Here is a 22393-nt window from a genome sequence, read left to right on the forward strand (position 1 = left end):
GCTGGCGGCTGGCTCTTAGTATTAATACCTTTATAGAATAAAGGTAAGGTAAGAAATACCTTAGTATTTCTTCTGTTTTTCTTGTTGATTAATGCTGGCAAATTATACAGTATTTTTTTGTCTTTCTGATGCCTGATTCTGTTTTTTCTCTGTTTAATGTGCAGCTCCATCCAGAGATGGGAGTTGTGTTTGTGTTGGCGACCCTCCTGTCCTGTGCACCAACAGCAATTCTTGTATATTCGTCCGTGTTCTGTGAATTATTTCTGTAATTTATGTTTGTAGCATAGCCCAAGCAGAGGGTCACCCCTTTGAGTCTGGTCTGCTTGAGGTTTTCTTCCTCAGAGGGAGTTTTCCTTACCACTGTTGCTCGGTGGGTTGGTAAGGTTAGACCTTACCTGTGTGAAGCGCCTTGAGGCAACTCTGTTGTGATTTGGCGCTATATAAAGGAAAATAAATTGAAATTGAAATTGTTCTCATGGTCCTCTCAGCTTTCCACACTTCATTTGAGTGCATCCATGATCCATATCAGTCCACAAGAAACTCAGTGTTTGAGGCCCCATCCACACGGAACCAGTGTTGTTAGAGCCCAAAAATGCTTACTTTTTAAAAACAGGTCCCTGGGTGGATAAATAATTTAAATGCCGGAGTCGCGTTTTCATGTGGGCAGCCTATAGAGATCTTTTCTGAAACGATTGTCATAGCCCTATCTCTCGAACGTCAGCCGCTCATAATGAATGACTTGTTATTGTTAACAGGGTAATTTAATTTTTTTCAAAATGTCTTTACAATATATATATATATATATATATATATATATATTGTAGTTTTCTTTTTTGCATGGGGTTGGGGTTTTTTGTCATGGTAGACACCCACATCCGATATGAAATATCTCCCAAATTACACAATGCACAATCTCTGAAGTGGATGTAAGCATATTGGAAAAAATATATATTTTCTACCATTACCACCTCATGCTATTACTAGTGAATAAACAGGTTATTAAAGAAGTACCTTGGTGTTTGTCTCTTCTGGGGCATTTCAAGATGAAAGTCCTTTATGCAATCATTTTATTAGCTTCAAAGCGCTCTATTGATTTGTGATCAGTGTTCACCACAGCCATTCTTAGTCTCTTCAGGCATTCTGCTAACAATGAAAAAAAAAACTCTATTAAGGATTCACAAAGACAATTTGAAAAAATGAAATTACCCTGTTAACAATAACAAGTCATTCATTATGAGCGGCTGACGTTCGAGAGATAGGGCTATGACAATCGTTTCAGAAAAGATCTCTATAGGCTGCCCACATGAAAACGCGACTCCGGCATTTAAATTATTTATCCACCCAGGGACCTGTTTTTAAAAAGTAAGCATTTTTGGGCTCTAACAACACTGTATATATATATATATATATATATATATATATATATATATATATATATATATATATATATATATATATATATATATATATATATATATATATATATATATATATATATATATATATATATATATATATATATATATATATATATATATATATATATATATATATATATATATATATATATATATATATATATAAAAGGCCACTCTGAAAGGTGCAGTTTTATCACACAGCACAATGCCACAGATGTCGCAAGATTTGAGGGAGCGTGCAATTGTCATGCTGACAGCAGGAATGTCAACCAGAGCTGTTCCTCGTGTATTGAATATTCATTTCTCTACCATAAGCCGTCTCCAAAGTCGTTTCAGAGAATGTGGCATTACATCCAACCAGCCTCACAACCGCAGACCACGTGTAACCACACCAGCCCAGGACCTCCACATCCAGCATGTTCACCTCCAAGATCGTCTGAGACCAGCCACTCCTACAGCTGCTGGAACAATCGCTTTGCATAACCAAAGAATTTTTGCACAAACTGTCAGAAACCGTCTCAGGGAAGCTCATCTGCATCCTCGTCGTCCTCATCGGGGTCTCGACCTGACTCCAGTTCGTCGTCGTAACCGACTTGAGTGTGCAAATGCTCACATTCGCTGGCGTTCGGCACGTTGGAGAGGTGTTCTCTTCACGGATGATGCGAAGGAGATGTGTTGCACTGCATGAGGCAAATGGTGGTCACACCAGATACTGACTGGTATCCCCCCCCAATAAAACAAAACTGCACCTTTCAGAGTGGCCTTTTATTGTGGGCAGTCTAAGGCACACCTGTGCACTAATCATGGTGTCTAATCAGCATCCTGATATGGCACACCTGTGAGGTGGGATGGATTATCTCAGCAAAGGAGAAGTGCTCATTATCACAGATTTCGACTGGTTTGTGAACAATATTTGAGGGAAATGGTGATATTGTGTATGTGGAAAAAGGTTTAGATCATACAAAATGGGAGCGAAATCAAAAGTGTTGCGTTTATATTTTTGTTGAGTATATATATATATATATATATATATATATATATATATATATATACTGTAATTTTAACATCTTTCAAAATATTAGAATGTAATTGTTTTGACTTCATGATTAGTTTTGATGAACCCTGCATTGAACACAACATTCAAGTTTATGATATATAATGCTCCTGACAAGACTTGTTTTAGAGAAGTCACAAAAGCTACATGATATTATTACAGTGATCAAGATATAGGATTAATTTTGATGCCAAATGCTGGTATTGTGATTTCACCAACTCCTGCTACTAGTAATTTGCACAATAAGGAATTAGAGAATTTCCAGATGTCTTGTTCAAAAACAAGTGTGTTTTATGTGGACAGCAGTTTTTGGCAGGCTGTGATGATGAATCCAGTTTATGCACATCCTGCACGTTGTCTTCTCTGTTTGTGGTAGAAGCATTACACCACCATGTACAGGCCTGTACAGTAGGGTTATGACAAATCTCAAAATTATTAGCCTGGGGTTATAAATGATGAACATTTACCTAAAACTCACAAAATGACTTTGGTTTTGCCAGACCTTGAAAAAACCTCCCGCACCTAAGACAGTTTCATATTTCACATTAAAACACCTAGCGGCTCAAACACTCTTTATTATAACATGTCAGTTTTACATACAATACACATGAGGAATAAATGAAAATGAGTACATATAGCATTTGTCATGTTTTTAATAGTGTTTCAGATTTGTGTATTAGTGTTAACAAATTTGCTGCTAAGATATTTGTCTGTTTTGCAAGTAGAACAAACCTCCATCAACCTTACAGCTCTTTCAGCTTCTATGAGTAGAGAAGCATTTCACAGCTTTGGGACACTTAAGTTTGGATATTGATGACAGCAGGACTTCATAATCTGTCTCTGAATAGTGTTGGTTAGAAAACCAGGCCCGCGACCATGTAGTTGCAATGAAATCGCAAGTTACGCTCAGCTGTTCTCGCAACTTTGCAAGAAGGAAAAATGCAATAAGTGCTAAAATTCCTCGTGGGTTCCACCTGGCACTGTGAAGTGATGGCAGCTTGTGCCATTTCATGTGAGGCCATTTTTCCTCCATTTTGTAAAACTTGTATGCTTCACAAAGCTCAAAAAGGAATTTAAAATCATGTCTCCAGCCAAGGTTCTCATATTCTGGTATCACTTCTGTGCCCATGTGTGCATTTTGCAAATCATCATACTGTTCCAAAATCTCATCAATAAACTCGTAGTTAATGTTAGGTGACCGTGACCGTATAGGAAAAAAGAAGTCCAACACATGTCGCAGAACAAGATCAAGAATGTGGTGCTGGCAGCCGATGTATTGAGGTTCATCGAATCCCTTGTGTCGAAATGTTCTCTGAAGCCTGGCTACAAAACAATTTTTGTGACCAGTATTGACTGCTGTTATGTCAGAGATGATCATCTGAATACTGTTCCATGCATTGTACTCATCAAGCAGGTCCTATCTTGGTATATAGATGTCTGCAGTGGTTCTACTGTCACAAGCCAAAATGCCTTGTCTGTCATTTTTTAAGTACACAACTTGGTACTCCTTATTGTCAATTTTCTTACCATCAAAATGCAAACAAAATTTCTCTTCAGAGATCAGTTCCATGAGGCGGTTCTTAACTTGTTCTGCATCTCTGATTGTTTGATGCCAGACAACAGACTGTGATGGTGTTGGGACACTAACTCCATCTTCAGCCAGACTTTGAAGCATCTGTGACGCTTTTCTGGTTGACAGAGTGTTTAGACACCAGTTTGGCAGCAGACTTTGTTGAGTGGCGTGTTCATGTTTATCTATAAATGGACTGCATTTATATAGCGCTTTTCCATCTGCATCAGATGCTCAAAGCACTTTACAATTATGCCTCCAATTCACCAAAATGTCAGGGTGCTGCCATACAAGGCGCTCACTACACACCCGGAGCAATAGGGGATTAAAGGCCTTGCCCAAGGGCCCTTAGTGATTTTCCAGTCAGGTGGGGATTTGAAACCATGATCTTCTGGACTCAAGCCCAACACCTTAACCACTAGACCATCACCTCCCCCATCATGTATTTTATCATTTTTTATTTCTTTTAATTATTGTTTAATAATATATTTTAGCAATATTTATTTATCACTCGGGAGGAGCTCGGAGTCGAGCCGCTGCTCCTCCACGTCGAAAGGAGTCAGTTGAGGTGGCTCGGGCATCTTTTCCGGATGCCCCCTTGTCACCTCGCTGGAGAGGTGTTCGGGCACGTCCCACTGGGAGGAGGCCCCGGGGAAGACCCAGGACACGCTGGACGGACTACATCTCTCGGCTGGCTTGGGAACGCCTTGGGGTTCCCCCGGAGGAGCCGGAGGAGGTGTGTGTGGATCGGGAGGTCTGGGCGGCTTTGCTTGAGCTGCTGCCCCCGCGACCCGACTCCGGATAAAGCGGAAGAAAATGGATGGATGGATGGATATTTATTTGTATATATTTTCTTGTTATTTCTTGATACTTGTTAATTATTTTCTTGTTACGTTATTTTTAAATAGTATTGTGTAAACTTGTGTATTTTTAAAAGTGATGTGGTGCTAGGTGCGTGAGGTTTTTTCATGATCCAATGAAATAAACTTCAAAAAAGTGATCTATGGATAAAAGTTCATCAAATGCAACATCAGGAAAATGAAAGTTTTGAAAAAAGTTTTGTAGTTATAACCCTACTGTACAGTGTATTCAGAAAGTATTCATGACGCTTCACTTTTTCCACGTTATGTTACGGACTTATACCAAAATGGAGTAAATTCATTTTTTCTCTTCAAAACTGTACTCACAACACCCCATAATGACAACATGAATTTTTTTTCTTTTTTAATTTTTGTTAATTATTAAGAATAACAAATCTTAAGAAATCACATGTACGTAAGTATTCACACCCTATGCTCAATATTTTGTTGATGCACCTTTTGCATCAATTACAGCCTCAAGTATTCTTGAATATGATGCCACAAGCTTGGCGCACATTTCTTTGGGCAGTTTTGCCGATTCCTCTTTGAAGCACCTCTCAAGCTCCATAAGGTTGGATAAGGAGCATCGGTGCACAGCCATTTTCAGATCTCTCCAGAGATGTTCAATCAGATTCAGGTCTGGGATCTGGCTGGGCCACTCAGGGACATTCACAAAATTGTCCTGAAGTCACTTCTTTGATATCTTAGCTGTGTGCTTGGGGTCATTGTCCTGCTGAAAGATGAACCGTCTGAGGTCAAGAGGGCCCTGGAGCAGGTTTTCATCCAGGATGTCTCTGTACATTGCTGCATTCATCTTTCCCTCAATCATGAATAGTCTCCCAGTTCCTGCCACTGAAAAACATCCCCACAGCATGATGCTGCCACCACCATGCTTCAGTACAGGCATGGTGCCTGGTTTCCTCCAAACATGATGCCTGGCATGTATGCCAGAGAGTTCAATCTTTGTCTCATTAGAGCAGAGAACTTTGTTTCTTATGGTCTGAGAGTCAATCAGGTGCCTTTTGGTAAATTCCAGGCGAGCTGCCATGTGCCTTTTACTAAGGAGTGGCTTCCATCTGGCCACTCTTTCTGACTAAGGCCCCTCTCCCCTGATTGCTCAGTTCAGACAGGCGGCCAGCTTTAGGAAGAGTCCTGGTGGATCTGAACTTCTTCCATTTACGGATGATGGAGGCCAATGTGCTCAGTGGGACCTTCAAAGCAGCAGAAACATTTCTGTACCCTTAAACAGATTTGTGCCTCGAGACAATCCTGTCTCAGAGGTCTACAGATAATTGGTCTGACTTCATGCTTGGTTTGTGCTCTGACATGCACTGTCAACTATGGAACCTTATATGTAGACAGGTGTGTGCCTTTCCAAATCATGTCCAATCAACTGGTGGACACCAGTTAAGTTGTAGAAACATCACACGGCTCCTTCACACATAACACGAAGTTGGATGAATGACGGCAAAACCGGCCAAATGTTGCGAACATGATCAGATGGCAGTGCATCATCATCATCTTGCCCACCGTTCAAATTGGTTTCTTTCGCAAGCTATACACTAATGTAGAGTGCAGGTGCTGTGGCCGAATGGTTGTGGCGACTGCTGTATGAGGCGTTCGAGGCGGCTCCGAAATTTCACGAGTGGCATTCGAATCCCCCTTGTGCCTCACTAGTGTTATGCGTGAAGTGGCCCCGCTGAAGGATGATTAGTGGATACAGGATGCACCTGAGATTAATTTTGAGCTTCATGGCAAAGGCTGTGAATACTTATGTGTATTTGATTTCTTTGTTTGTTTTTTTATTTAAATAAATGAGCAAAAATCTAAAAAAAACAAACAAAAAAAAAACTTTTTTCACATTGTCATTATGGGGTATTGTGGGTCGAATTTTGAGGACAAAATTAATTCACTCTATTTTGGAATAAGGCTGTAACATGAAGTGTGGAAAAGGTGAAGAGCTGTGAATACTTTTCAGATGCACTGTATCTTTTGCAATGGAAATTTTATTCAGTGTAGTGTTTTCTTTCTCACATCCTCCCCTACTTCCTCACATCGTCCTCTCAGCTGCCACCTTGGCATCTCACCTATGCTCCCCACACTTCAGCGTGTGTCTCTCATCTCTTCTCCCCACTTTTTTTTAAATTTCTCTTCGTCTTTTTTTTTTTTTTTTTTTGCTTTATTTGGCCATCTACCTCACCTTATCTTGCTCTCTACCCTCTCTCTCTCCTTCATTGGCTTGCAGACAGCTGAGAGACTGAGCACAAAAGCATCCTATTCATCACTCAACACTGCACCCTCTCCACAGCCCCAACAGGCTATTCCCCCCGACACAGTGCATTGGCACACAGAAACAAACGCACAAATTGGCTTCGTTCAGCATTGAAGAATTGGCTCACATGCACTGACAAACAAGTAAACAATCTGCTGCCAGAGAATCAGTGTGGATTCTCAATTAATTTTAATCCTGTATTTGCACCATGCTGTATTTTTTTTAAACCACATGAACAAAAATTAATTGAGGTGTCTTAATACAGAGAAGCTGCAGTGTTGATAGCCATGTGGTCCTTTTATTTTCTCTCTTGCTGAAAAAACAGTTGATGCTATCAGTGGGATGGACTTTCTGGAAAAGATGAATAATGTGACCTTTGAGTAATTTGGGTGTCAGTTTCAAAGTGCACATTTTCCACATTGGGGATCAGTGCAGTAAATAGAAAAGGTCAGTTCTGGCATATTTTTCCCGCATCTGCTGTCTTTCCTTTAAGCCTTATCAAAAATGATCAATTTGAGTTTGCTCCGGGTCAGGCTGTTTGCCATTCAGTCACTCACAAACATGGTGAAGCACTTGGAAGGAGCAGTTGATCAGACGCTGTAATATTTTTAGAGTATGTGGAGCGCTATCCCCCGTGAGTTAGTTTTGCTGTGGTTAAAATTTTGTCACCACAGAAACACTATTTAATATCGCCTGAACCAAATAGAGCACCGCAGTCTTGTTTGAACCCTGCGGGATTTGCTCACTTACGGGGACCTCTGCTGCTGTTGTGCAATATATACACAGCATAACTTCACACAGATAAATGGCATACTGGTTTGTTTTTGGTTGCAGTCACCAAAGCACTCGTGAAAAGTGGGGGTTTTTCAGTTCCAAGTGGAGAAGGGAAGACAAAGGGAGTGGGAGACATCGTGTCGGCAGAGTAACTTCGTTCTTTCACCTGCAACACCGCCTCGGCATGTTTGTGCTTGGGGTCATAAACAAACTGCAACACATGTCCACTTTCCATCGCATCATCACTTTTTCTTTGTATTTTCACTTTGTTTGCATGTGATTTGCCCAAAAAACCATTGAAAATGCTGTGGTTTTTCTCCCGGAAGTAGAGAAGTTACATCATATACATCATATATTACCCCTTTAGCACCCGGCCTCAAACGAGACTGTGGTGCCCAGTAGTGCACAAAGTAAAATTCATGCGTTTTTATAGTCTCATGATGCTTACTTTATCACAGCTGTAATATAGGCATATTTTGCAAATTAACATTTTCTTACTTTGAAGAGTCTAGATTTTGTTTTCAATTTTGTTTTCATGCTCATTTATATTCCAAAAATGCAACTACAGTTTTAGCTCAGTGCTGTTGTTTGGAAACTAAATTGTGAACTGCGTTGGGATTCAACGTTCATTGGTAATTTGGGAAAAAAATGTCTGGGTCTGAGGTGCTGTTGGATAGTTTACAATATCCAGGTCTCCAGACTAACTTTCTTGAAAGGAGCACTGTAGCACCTTACTGAAAATTTTAGGAGCACAAGTAGGAAATTTAAGGGCACAAACTACAAATCATCCTGCAATGTAATTATTCGCATTTTCCCCTCTTTCGCTGTGATACTGATAAATGGTTTGGTAATAAATGAACTCTTTCAGCCATTTCTGTTGGAAACATTGTTTTCTTGTGAACACAGTTAATATATTCAAATATTACATTTGCATGTGAAAAACAATAACTTGGAAAATAAGACACTAGTTTTGAGGCATTGAGCATTCTCCTATATTTGGTTCTCAGTTATTATTGCAGTGAGACTTTAACTGAACCACCAAAGTTAATTTTTTTTTTTTTTTTAATGTCTAAATGGTTACATGTTTCATCCCTAGGCTGTTTGATATTTTATTAAAAGTTCCTGGGCATATTTTGATGGAGATTAATTAATGAGTTGTTATGCTATTATGTTTTTTCACTGCACTGTAAATTCCTTCATTTTACTTCTCATTACAGGGGTTAATTAAAAAAAATAATCTGGTTTCAATTCATGGTTTAAACACAAGGTTTAGTACTATTATACAGGTGGTATTCATTTCAAAATTCATTCAGTGTTTCTGTCTTTAGAAAGCAAAAATGTTACTTTTTTTTAATTCACTGAAACCTCTTTGATAACTAGAAGAATAAAAATTGTGACAGGAATAAACGTGCGACAGCTGACCTCGGTCTCCCCTATTCGCTCTGCAGTGGTCTGGCTGGTCTCTGCCTCCTCCGCCCATGTGGAAAAGGAGGCAGGCACACAGCAGCAAAGTCATGTCACTTCCAGGCAAAAATCTGCTGGAAGTGACGTAGCACAGGCAGTTGGGACATTTATTTATTTTGCTGTTCTGCTTTAATTTTGCATGTCATTGAAAAAAACTCACAACACTTGAGCTAAAAACTATTGATGAATAGAAATTATGTGGCAAAAATAAATATCAAATCAAATCAATTTTATTTATATAGCGCCAAATCACAACAGTTGCCCCAAGGCGCTTTATAGTGTAAGGCAAAGCCATACAATAATTACGGAAAAACTCCAACGGTCAAAATGACCCCCTGTGAGCAAGCACTTGGCGGCAGTGGGAAGGAAAAACTCTCTTTTAACAGGAAGAAACCTCCAGCAGAACCAGGCTCAGGAAGGGGCAGTCTTCTGCTGGGACTGGTTGGGGCTGAGGGAGAGAATCAGGAAAAAGACATGCTGTGGAGGTGAGCAGAGATCAATCACTAATGATTAAATGCAGAGTGGTGCATACAGAGCAAAAAGAGAAAGAAACACTCAGTGCATCATGGGAACCCCCCAGCAGTCTAAGTCTATAGCAGCATAACTAAGGGATGGTTCAGGGTCACCTGATCCAGCCCTAACTATAAGCTTTAGCAAAAAGGAAAGTTTTAAGCCTAATCTTAAAAGTAGAGAGGGTGTCTGTCTCCCTGATCTGAATAGGAGCCTGAAAACTGAAGGCTCTGCCTCCCATTCTACTCTTACAAACCCTAGGAACTACAAGTAAGCCTGCAGTCTGAGAGCGAAGCGCTGTATTGGGGTGATATGGTACTATGAGGTCCCTAAGATAAGATGGGACCTGATTATTCAAAACCTTATAAGTAAGAAGAAGAATTTTAAATTCTATTCTAGAATTAACAGGAAGCCAATGAAGAGAGGCCAATATGGGTGAGATATGCTAGTCCCTGTCAGTACTCTAGCTGCAGCATTTTGAATTAACTGAAGACTTTTCAGGGAACTTTTAGGACAACCTGATAATAATGAATTACAATAGTCCAGCCTAGAGGAAATAAATGCATGAATTAGTTTTTCAGCATCACTCTGAGACAAGACCTTTCTAATTTTAGAGATATTGCGCAAATGCAAAAAAGCAGTCCTACATATTTGTTTAATATGCGCATTGAATGACATATCCTGATCAAAAATGACTCCAAGATTTCTCACAGTATTACTATAGGTCAGGGTAATGCCATCCAGAGTAAGGATCTGGTTAGACACCATGTTTCTAAGATTTGTGGGGCCAAGTACAATAACTTCAGTTTTATCTGAGTTTAAAAGCAGGAAATTAGAGGTCATCCATGTCTTTATGTCTGTAAGACAATCCTGCAGTTTAGCTAATTGGTGTGTGTCCTCTGGCTTCATGGATAGATAAAGCTGGGTATCATCTGCGTAACAATGAAAATTTAAGCAATGCCGTCTAATAATACTGCCTAAGGGAAACATGTATAAAGTGAAGAAAATTGGTCCTAGCACAGAACCTTGTGGAACTCCATAATTAACCTTAGTCTGTGAAGAAGATTCCCCATTTACATGAACAAATTGTAATCTATTAGATAAATATGATTCAAACCACCGCAGCGCAGTGCCTTTAATACTTATGGCATGCTCTAATCTCTGTAATAAAATTTTATGGTCATCAGTATCAAAAGCAGCACTGAGGTCTAACAGAACAAGCACAGAGATGAGTCCACTGTCTGAGGCCATAAGATCATTTGTAACCTTCACTAATGCTGTTTCTGTACTATGATGAATTCTAAAACCTGACTGAAACTCTTCAAATAGACCATTCCTCTGCAGATGATCAGTTAGCTGTTTTACAACTGCCCTTTCAAGAATTTATGAGAGAAAAGGAAGGTTGGAGATTGGCCTATAATTAGCTAAGATAGCTGGGTCAAGTGATGGCTTTTTAAGTAATGGTTTAATTACTGCCACCTTAAAAGCCTGTGGTACATAGCCAACTAATAAAGATAGATTGATCATATTTAAGATCGAAGCATTAATTAATGGTAGGGCTTCCTTGAGCAGCCTGGTAGGAATGGGGTCTAATAGACATGTTGATGGTTTGGAGGAAGTAACTAATGAAAATAACTCAGACAGAACAATCGGAGAGAAAGAGTCTAACCAAATACCGGCATCACTGAAAGCAGCCAAAGATAACGATACGTCTTTGGGATGGTTATGAGTAATTTTTTCTCTAATAGTTAAAATTTTATCAGCAAAGAAAGTCATGAAGTCATTACTAGTTAAAGTTAAAGGAATACTCGGCTCAATAGAGCTCTGACTCTTTGTCAACCTGGCTACAGTGCTGAAAAGAAACCTGGGCTTGTTCTTATTTTCTTCAATTAGTGATGAGTAGTAAGATGTCCTAGCTTTATGGAGGGCTTTTTTATAGCGCAACAGACTCTTTTTCCAGGCTAAGTGAAGATCTTCTAAATTAGTGAGACGCCATTTCCTCTCCAACTTACGGGTTATCTGCTTTAAGCTGCGAGTTTGTGAGTTATACCACGGAGTCAGGCACTTCTGATTTAAAGCTCTCTTTTTCAGAGGAGCTACAGCATCCAAAGTTGTCTTCAATGAGGATGTAAAACTATTGATGAGATACTCTATCTCACTTACAGAGTTTAGGTAGCTACTCTGCACTGTGTTGGTATATGGCATTAGAGAACATAAAGAAGGAATCATATCCTTAAACCTAGTTACAGCGCTTTCTGAAAGACTTCTAGTGTAATGAAACTTATTCCCCACTGCTGGGTAGTCCATCAGAGTAAATGTAAATGTTATTAAGAAATGATCAGACAGAAGGGAGTTTTCAGGGAATACTGTTAAGTCTTCAATTTCCATACCATAAGTCAGAACAAGATCTAAGATATGATTACAGTGGTGGGTGGACTCATTTACATTTTGAGCAAAGCCAATTGAGTCTAATAATAGATTAAATGCAGTGTTGAGGCTGTCATTCTCAGCATCTGTGTGGATGTTAAAATCGCCCACTATAATTATCTTATCTGAGCTAAGCACTAAGTCAGACAAAAGGTCTGAAAATTCACAGAGAAACTCACAGTAACGACCAGGTGGACGATAGATAACAAATAAAACTGGTTTTTGGGACTTCCAATTTGGATGGACAAGACTAAGAGACAAGCTTTCAAATGAATTAAAGCTCTGTCTGGGTTTTGGATTAATTAATAAGCTGGAGTGGAAGATTGCTGCTAATCCTCCGCCTCGGCCCGTGCTACGAGCGTTCTGGCAGTTAGTGTGACTCCGGGGTGTTGACTCATTTAAACTAACATATTCATCCTGCTGTAACCAGGTTTCTGTAAGGCAGAATAAATCAATATGTTGATCAATTATTATATAATTTACTAACAGGGACTTAGAAGAGAGAGACCTAATGTTTAATAGACCACATTTAACTGTTTTAGTCTGTGGTGCAGTTGAAGGTGCTATATTATTTTTTTCTTTTTGAATTTTTATGCTTAAATAGATTTTTGCTGGTTATTGGTGGTCTGGGAGCAGGCACCATCTCTACGGGGATGGGGTAATGAGGGGATGGCAGGGGGAGAGAAGCTGCAGAGAGGTGTGTAAGACTACAACTCTGCTTCCTGGTCCCAACCCTGGATAGTCACGGTTTGGAGGATTTAAGAAAATTGGCCAGATTTCTAGAAATGAGAGCTGCTCCATCCAAAGTGGGATGGATGCCGTCTCTCCTAACATGACCAGGTTTTCCCCAGAAGCTTTGCCAATTATCTGTGAAGCCCACCTCATTTTTTTTTTTTTTTTAATACGCGCACAATATGAGCACAGCAGCAAAGAAGCAGGCGGGAACCAGGCTGTCTTATGTCTGTGTGAGCCAATCAAACGCGCTCAGTGCAAAGCGCTCGCTAGCCAGTGAAATGGAGAAACTCTTTGCTGGTTGCCAGCTCCCTTTTCCACATGTGCAGAGGAAGCGGGGATCAGCCAGTGCAGTGATACGAACTGGGCCTGCCACTCGATGTCCATTCTTTGGTAAACAATGTTGTAATTTTGGTTCCCATTGATGGCAGATAGTGCACATTTTTTTCTGACTGGCCCTGGACAGCAGTATTTCGTGAAACAGCAATTACATAACCCCATGCTACAGTGGGACTGTTGGACTCCACATGCCAGACATCCTTGTTGCAGTTCATTTATTTATTTATTTTTATAGAGGGGCGGCATATAAATTGAACACCGAGATGACTAATCACCCACCCCACCGAGACACACACACACACGCAGCCTAGTAGGGCTGTCACGATGCTAGAATTTCAGACTCTATACCGATACCCAGGAAACTACTCAGTACAATTTTCAATACTATAGGGAGGAAAATGTCAAAAAATTGAGAGGCATTTGTTTTATCTGTACAGATAGTAACAACAATGACAACACAGTGTACAGTTTGTTCGACGTAATGTAAACGAGAAATCCAGTAACACAGTTGTAATGTGCGTTTGCCTATAAATGATATACTGTTGTATATTTTATAGTGGTAGTGCAAAAAAAAAAAAAAAATCCCACAACAAATCAACAACTTATTAATGACTTCTTTGTGAAGACAACAAACTCAAATATGTTTCTGTGTACATCCATATTGTTTTCAGAGTTTGAGTGAACACAGTTTTCTGAAGTTTTTCACAGTGTTCTGAGGTCTGCTGATTTGTTTTAATGCTGACACACTGAACAGTGTTAACGTCAGTGCTAACATTAACCATCATATGAATGTTCCCTGATGAAGCAGATAGTTCCCGCGCTGTCACAGAGCTCCCCACCCATCACTCGGTGACAAAACCGTAGTCCCTAACTGAAAGGGACACTGATCAAACATTAAAATGTGATGAGTTTGGAGTGAGAATGTGCTACGGAGGAAGAATAAAGTCATGCCCAGGACTTACATACACACAGTACGTAAAATATTGCATAAATATAACTATAAAAAGAAAAATAAAATGAATCAGACAGTCTAATGAATCAAATGGCAACATCCATCCATTCATTTTCTGTACCTTTGTGTTCAAGGTTCATGGTGGGGGTGGAGCCTGTCCCATCGAACATTGGGCACGACGTGGGGTGCACCCTGGACAGGCTGCCAATCTATCGCAGGGCCGGCACTTATAGACAGACAAATAAATCTGCACTCTCACTGCTATAATTGTTTTTTGTTTGTTTTTAAACTGTAAATAAATACACATTAGCATTCTTTTGTCCTGAGGCACTGCTTTTTGTCAGAAAAAGCAGTGCCTCGTCCGTGATTTTGGAAGAATATTTTTATGCCAACCAGACCACTCAGCAACCCGGTCTGCACTCTTCATCACGATGTTCATGACCCTCTCCTTGTCCACAATGTCTTCTGAATGTCTGTCTCTTCTGCTCCTCACATCCACATCAAGGATGATCTGTCCGTTATCCTGGGGGCTGTCACCAGAGGAGCTGCTGCAGCTTGACTCATGTTCAGCATTCAAAAAGATCTGTGTCCCTGGGGGGGCGGGCACGTTGGTCAGTTCCTCTCTGAGACCCTCCTCACTCATGTCCACAGAGCAGACTTTGTGATGCAGAATGCCAAAGCTCTCTGGCTAGCTGTAGCTGGGTGAAGAAGCTGTAACTCGTCTCCTTGGTGTGATGGTTACGGGGCTGTTGGTGACAACTGCTTTCCAGATGGACTTGGCAGTGACTGATTGCTTGCTGCCAAATGGTGACTTTCCAGACATTATATGAGAGCATCTGCATCCTGTCCAGGAGGTTTCACCATGTAACCATAGAGCGTGGGCGGGTATGTCTCTGAATCCGGCCTATGGAAAAGTGGAACAGCTTTTATTTATACTTATTATTAAAATGCAGTTTTAACTGAAGTATGAGCTCTAGCCCTAAGTATGATCCATGTTTATACAGTTGAAGAAGAAATAAAATATGTAAATAATACAGAATGTTGACGTTTTCTGCCTATGATTGTTGTTATACTATACCCGTACCGTGCTTTGGAACCCACTGAGCATCCATACACCCCTTTTTTTCATGAAAGTTGCTTAAACACTCACCCTATATTAAAGTGTGTATCACTTGTAAATCAAATGTCAAATGAGCTGACTATTCTAAATAAATAAAGAATTTGGGAAATATTGTTTTTGTTTTTTTTTTTGTTTTGTTTTGTTTTTTTGTGCCGTATCCCCAGAGAAATTGTCATATACTTGGGGAAATCAACATGATTTCACCTGCCTCAGAAACCTCACGCTGTCAGGAATATGAATTTTGGTGACATCATCTCAGGTCCTGCCCTTAAAACGAATGGGGGAAAATTAAATTTTTTACAGTGTGAAATCAGTGTTTTTTGTGGACTTTGTCGGTGAATGCATCAAAATGGATTCCTCCTCAAAAGATATTTTGAGGAGGAAAGTGAGAGGTTTTTCTTAATAGTACATCTAGGACAAACGGCAGAAGTGAAGGCCAGCACAGCATGAGAATGGCCTTCAAAACATGGATCTAACCATGGATTTTATCCTTTCCTTTCATGTGGCCAGGAGAAAATTCTTTAACAATGCATGTTTCCGCTCCCAAAAGCATAGATCCAGCTGTGTTTGTGGTCTGCACCGCAGCGTCACATTGCGCCATACTAAGCTAAGATGTTACATGAAGGATGCTGGCCAGTCTCGCTGAGGAAGTCACTTCTGTGATCACAGATTTGGACAGCACGTGGCGACGGGTGGTCGCTGTTAACAGGACGACTGTGATGTGGACCAGCTTCAGCATTTGCGTAATTGGCCAAGCTGAGCTAAACTGACAGTTAAGCTAAGCTACCGACAGCCGGTGTTCTGCTGAGATAAGCTCCCCGTAGTGCAAATCGACAGTTACGTGTGTCGAGCTCAGCTTCCCGTCATCTAACAATCTAACGGCCTTTCATTGTGGCCAGCCTAAGGCACACCAGTGCAATAATCATGCTGTCTAATCAGCATCTTGTTATGCCTCACCTGTAAGGTGGGATGGATTATATCGGCAAAGGAGAAGTGCTCACTAACACAGATTTAGACAGATTTATGAACAGTATTTGAGAAAAATAGTTTTTTTGTGTATACTGAAAATGAGTTTTGAGTGCAGCTCATGAAAAATGGGAGCAAAAACAAGAATGTTACATAAATATTTTTGTTCAGTGTATATGGAGGGTAGATGCTATGATGTGCTCATGACAATGGCCAAAATATTTCTCATCTGGGGGAGAAAAAAAAACAAACAAATATGAAACAATACAAGAGCATTTAGAAGAAAATGGAAATCACCACCTTGCCTGGCACAGCCAGTCTGATACCTCTGCATTCATGTTTCATTCCCAGGGGCGGTACCTTCGGAAACAGACAGTATCCGATGGTACCGCTTTTGCTTCTGTCTAGACCATTTTTGGCACATGGGTGCATTGTTGGACTATTTATTTCTCTCTTTCGTGGTCTGTTTTTTATTGTTTTTGATCTGTGTGTGCCGAATAAATTCATTCATTCATTCATTCAGACAGAACTCCCTTTGGATGCTGTTGCATAGACATACAACCAGTAAGGGCAACGAAGCATGTAATGTAGGAAGAGTGACAACCAGACTAGTGTCAACAAGTGTGCAGTTGGGATTGAGGCAAACATGGGAAGGCTTTTACATCTGTTCACTGTTCTGCTTTTACAGACTTAATGTTGTCCACGTGGTTCAAAATAGAAGTGAGCGCTGCTTCGAATAATCGCTACATATCAGCGGGAGCCAGACAGTGGGTCTTTGGTGCTCCTCAATGAGTCATTGCATAAAGCCCGCCCCATATGACATAAACGGTTGGGATGGGTCTTGCCTTTTTTCGTTCAAGAAAAAATGGTCATGAATGGGAAGGGAACCAGACACTTCGGCAAAGTGAATTATGGGTCTGTCTTATCAGGCTAATCACCACCACCAAAATTGAGTCAACTGTTCCTTGACCCATGGATCACCTGTCTACAAAGTTTAATCATAAGCCACCACTTTTTGAGTTACAGCCTTTATAGACAGTGACAGAAAGATAAAAACACACACCCATAACCTCTACCATCCTCTGTTGGCAGCTCAATAGCTGAGGACTGTTGTTGAAAATATAAACACTTGGGGGGAAAAAGCTGGCATGCCTATCAATGCAGTCTTTCTGCTGATGTGACTTGTAGTAGGAGCAGGGTTTGTGACCCCTGGCCTGAAGCAGCCCTGAGTCCATGTGCAGAGGGATCAGCATCACGGACAGAGCCTTTCACACTTTGAGCTCCATAACATATTAGACGGCATTGCTTAAATTTTCATTGTTACGCAGATGATACCCAGCTTTATCTATCCATGAAGCCAGAGGACACACACCAATTAGCTAAACTGCAGGATTGTCTTACAGACATAAAGACATGGATGACCTCTAATTTCCTGCTTTTAAACTCAGATAAAACTGAAGTTATTGTACTTGGCCCCACAAATCTTAGAAACATGGTGTCTAACCAGATCCTTACTCTGGATGGCATTACCCTGACCTCTAGTAATACTGTGAGAAATCTTTGAGTCATTTTTGATCAGGATATGTCATTCAAAGCGCATATTAAACAAATATTTAGGACTGCTTTTTTGCATTTACGCAATATCTCTAAAATTATGTAGAAAGGTCTTGTCTCAGAGTGATGCTGAAAAACTAATTCATGCATTTATTTCCTCTAGGCTGGACTATTGTAATTCATTATTATCAGGTTGTCCTAAAAGTTCCCTGAAAAGCCTTCAGTTAATTCAAAATGCTGCAGCTAGAGTACTAACGGGGACTAGAAGGAGAGAGCATATCTCACCCATATTGGCCTCTCTTCATTGGCTTCCTGTTAATTCTAGAATAGAATTTAAAATTCTTCTTCTTACTTATAAGGTTTTGAATAATCAGGTCCCATCTTATCTTAGGGACCTCATAGTACCATATCACCCCAATAGAGCACTTCGCTCTGACTGCAGACTTACTTGTAGTTCCTAGGGTTTGTAAGAGTAGAATGGGAGGCAGAGCCTTCAGCTTTCAGGCTCCTCTCCTGTGGAACCAGCTCCCAATTCAGATCAGGGAGACAGACACCCTCTCTACTTTTAGATTAGGCTTAAAACTTTCCTTTTTGCTAAAGCTTATAGTTAGGGCTGGATCAGGTGACCCTGAACCATCCCTTAGTTATGCGCTATAGACTTAGACTGCTGGGGGGTTCCCATGATGCACTGAGTGTTTCTTTCTCTTTTTGCTCTGTATGCACCACTCTGCATTTAATCATTAGTGATTGACCTCTGCTCCCCTCCACAGCATGACTTTTTCCTGGTTCTGTCCCTCAGCCCCAACCAGTCCCAGCAGAAGACTGCCCCTCCCTGAGCCTGGTTCTGCTGGAGGTTTCTTCCTGTTAAAAGGGAGTTTTTCCTTCCCACTGTCGCCAAGTGCTTGCTCACAGGGGGTCGTTTTGACCGTTGGGGTTTTTACGTAATTATTGTATGGCCTTGCCTTACAATATAAAACGCCTTGGGGCAACTGTTTGTTGTGATTTGGCGCTATATAAATAAAATTGATTGATTGATTGATAACAAACTTTCTTCTCCTTCAAAAAAGCAACATCTCAACATCAGGATACCTGAAATTAAGCAGCAACTGTAGAAAGGAAAAAAAACCTTGAAATGTTATGTTGTGGAGGACTTTCACATCAGATGGTGCACTGGCATGGTATATGGACACCGATAAAGACACTGACAGCAAACATAAAGGATTTACAGTATATCCAACCTGTGAAGTCACGCTGTTATTCCTTAGCGCTGCTATCACCTCCACCATTCCACCATTTTCTTTGCCGATTTCTGTCAACAGTTCCGCAAAGTTAAGTGTTTTATTCTCTTTTTGTCTTGCCTTTTTTTTACACTGACAAGTCAGCAGCTGTTTCCCGCAACCAGACCGCTGACCTTTACGTGGCAAGTGTGCATTGCATTTGTGTGGATATGTTTCCTCATTGGTGCACAAAAATCGACTAGGCAGAGAAGTGAAGAACAATGTGTCTATTGTCAAACATGGCGTGACCATTTAAGGTCAGATTTAGCCACTTTAATGCCCTATTAACAATGACAGGGGGCAAAATGGTGCCTATCTGGAGCTGCATTTTTCAGTGGAGAGTAGAAAAGGCAGTTAGACATTTAGGAATAGCTTTTCCTTTTGAAGCAGCGTGGACAAATATAGCTCAGGTTGTGCAAAGAAGTTATTAATCTGGTAGAAAAAAAAATCAGTAACATCTATTTGGCACAATTAGCCGTTTTCTCATTTGCATCTCTCGGATTTCCAAATGCAAATAGACTTTGCAACAGAGATTTTATTTGATATGTTGAGCTTTAGTTGTAGGTGTGTATAACCTAGTTTAATCTTAGTTTGTGATTGATGCTTTTGGTCTTCGTGCATTAATTCACAAATTGCAGAGCTACACATTGCACGGTCATTTCTTTAGCTTTAAATCAGCATCCTTTATCAGAAAAAGACCAGAAGACAAATTTGCCAGCCCTTAGTGGCTCTGATGGATTGCATCTTGAGCAGGATATTGGACCAACAACCTAACAGCTGTTATTCACTATGAAAAATTTGCCTGTGTTATATAGTCCCTTTCATAAATAAATCTCTGCCCAAATCTCGTTGGAACATTTCACATTGATTCACGTCATTACTAATTATCAAAAAAAGCTTTTTGGCATGAGCAGGGACAAACATTGCTATTAGCAGTTGATGATGTCTCAAAATCAATAGCTTAAATAATGCACTATAGCAAGACTGGTGGCCAATAATGAACCATTATATCAAACACTTTTCTTTCACACACTCGAAAAGCTTGTGAGGATTCAGCCCGACACGGCTTCTCCTTTTCTGTCAAGCTTTCTTTTTCTTTCCTGATGGCTTTTCATAAACACATTTTACACCAAGCTGACACTGTCTGTAAGAGCTTTGTGCTTTGTAAAGTGCAGCATTCTTTAATCCCTTTGGGGGAACAAGTCAAGCTCAGTAGTGAGATTTTTCATGGTTATTTTATATTCTCAATTCCGACAGATCCGACAACCTGACAGCAAAGTAGATAGTTCGGCACTGTAAATGCAAGCAAAAGTCACAAAAAGGACACGTTAATGAAGCCTGTTATGAATGTTATCCTGTTGTTCTGTTGTCTTATTTGTTTTATTTAAATTCATATTAAAATAAAGTGGTGCCTCTTTCTGGGTGGTTGCCATCCAGAGCTCCCGTCGTGGATGCAGCAAGGTGAGGCGCGCCTTAACTCCATAACCCCATAACCATACACTCCACCTAGAGCTCTGAGGACAGCTGATCAGCTCCTCCTAGTTGTCCCTAAAGCCAGGCTTAAATCCAGAGGTGATGGAGCCTTTTCTGTGGCAGCGCCCCGACTCTGGAACAGCCTTCCTCGGTCTGTCAGGTTCTCAGAGTCTGTAGGACAGTTTAAGTCTGAACTGAAAACTCACCTCTTCTTCCTGGCTTTCAACAATTGTTAAGTGGTGTATGCTTTGGTTTGTTATTTTGTACTGTATTTTTAGATTTGTTATTCACTTCCCCTTGTAAATATTTTACAGTTATTGCAATGCTGCTATTGTGAAGCACCTTGGTCAACTGCAGTTGCTTTTAAATGTGCTATATAAATAAACTTGAATTGAATTGAATAACTCAAAGTATTGGAATGACAAAGCCAGTTTTTTCTTTGAGCTATAAGACCATGGGGTTTGAGAGAAACAGATGAACAAGATTCGATGGTTTAGACTGTCATCTTTTGTTTTCTTGTATTTACATTAGTTTTTTTTTTAATGACAAGCAGTTGCATAAAATATGTTTGTTTACTCGCTGGCTAAAAATGCTCAAACTTAATTTTTCCCGACAGCCCTTATTCCATTCCATTTTATCAGTCAGTATGTAGAAATGTCTGTCTGTTATTTCCATGTAGGCTATTTAATAAAGAATGAATGAATAAATTTTATTTGGCGCACATACACACACATACTTAACAAAAAATGTCTCGTAAAACAAAAAACAAAACAAAACAACAAAAAAAACCTCAAATGTAATATAATGTAAAACATTTGCAAAAGTCAGACAGAAATTGGACAATCAATATGTAGACCTGGGTTCAATTTCTGGTTATGCTACCTCTCTCTGTTTTTGGATGAAACGCTTCATAACCTCCGCCAATGAAATTGAGCGGAGCTTATGTTTTTGCCCCTGTTTGTTTGTGTGATTGTGAACAGCCTCGAAACCGCAATTTTTCATATATTGTTATACAATTTTTACAGACGATTCATATCCTGATATGCAAGAACTGATTCAATTTTCAAGGGCATAGGTCAAAGGGTGAAGTCAGGAAAAATCTTTGAAAATTCCCTAGCTTTTACCATTGAACAAATTTTCAAAAATTCATAACTGTCAAAAAAGACTGAATTTCTTAATATTTGAGAGCGTTATGTATGATGTTATCCTTTATCAACTGACAAAGTTTGATGCAGATCTGATCCAGATTACAGATTTTTGTGGCCATTTTAAATTTAACATAGAAAACCCCATTTAGTGTATTTTTACATTGTATCTTAATCAAATGTGCTCCAATCACTCTCTTATTTGAAAGTGAGGTGCAGACTCAGTATTGCCTGACAAAGTTTGATCCAGATCTGATCCGGTGTAGCAGACCGAAAGGTGCGCCCCTAAAAATTGGTCCCTTTCCAGAAACATGTCGCGTTCTTCTTTCCCTTCTTTGGCAATTATTTGATTTTGCTAATTTTCTTGTTCAGTTGTGAAGCTCTCACCCATTTTCGCAGTGTTTTTTTCCTCGATATGGGCTTTTCTGATTTGTTCCATTTCTTCCTGCTCAAATTCAGAGGCCTACTTGTCCACAGGCTTCTTGT

General features: G+C 40.0%; 1 protein-coding gene across 1 annotated transcript in view; it reads left to right on the plus strand.

Moving 5' to 3' along the window:
- Positions 1-22393, plus strand: part of dok6 (docking protein 6) — a 251744-nt gene that overhangs the window by 42692 nt on the left and 186659 nt on the right. The window lies entirely within an intron of this gene.

Source organism: Thalassophryne amazonica, chromosome 1 (assembly GCF_902500255.1).
Source record: "Thalassophryne amazonica chromosome 1, fThaAma1.1, whole genome shotgun sequence".
Taxonomy (NCBI): Eukaryota; Metazoa; Chordata; class Actinopteri; order Batrachoidiformes; family Batrachoididae; genus Thalassophryne; species Thalassophryne amazonica.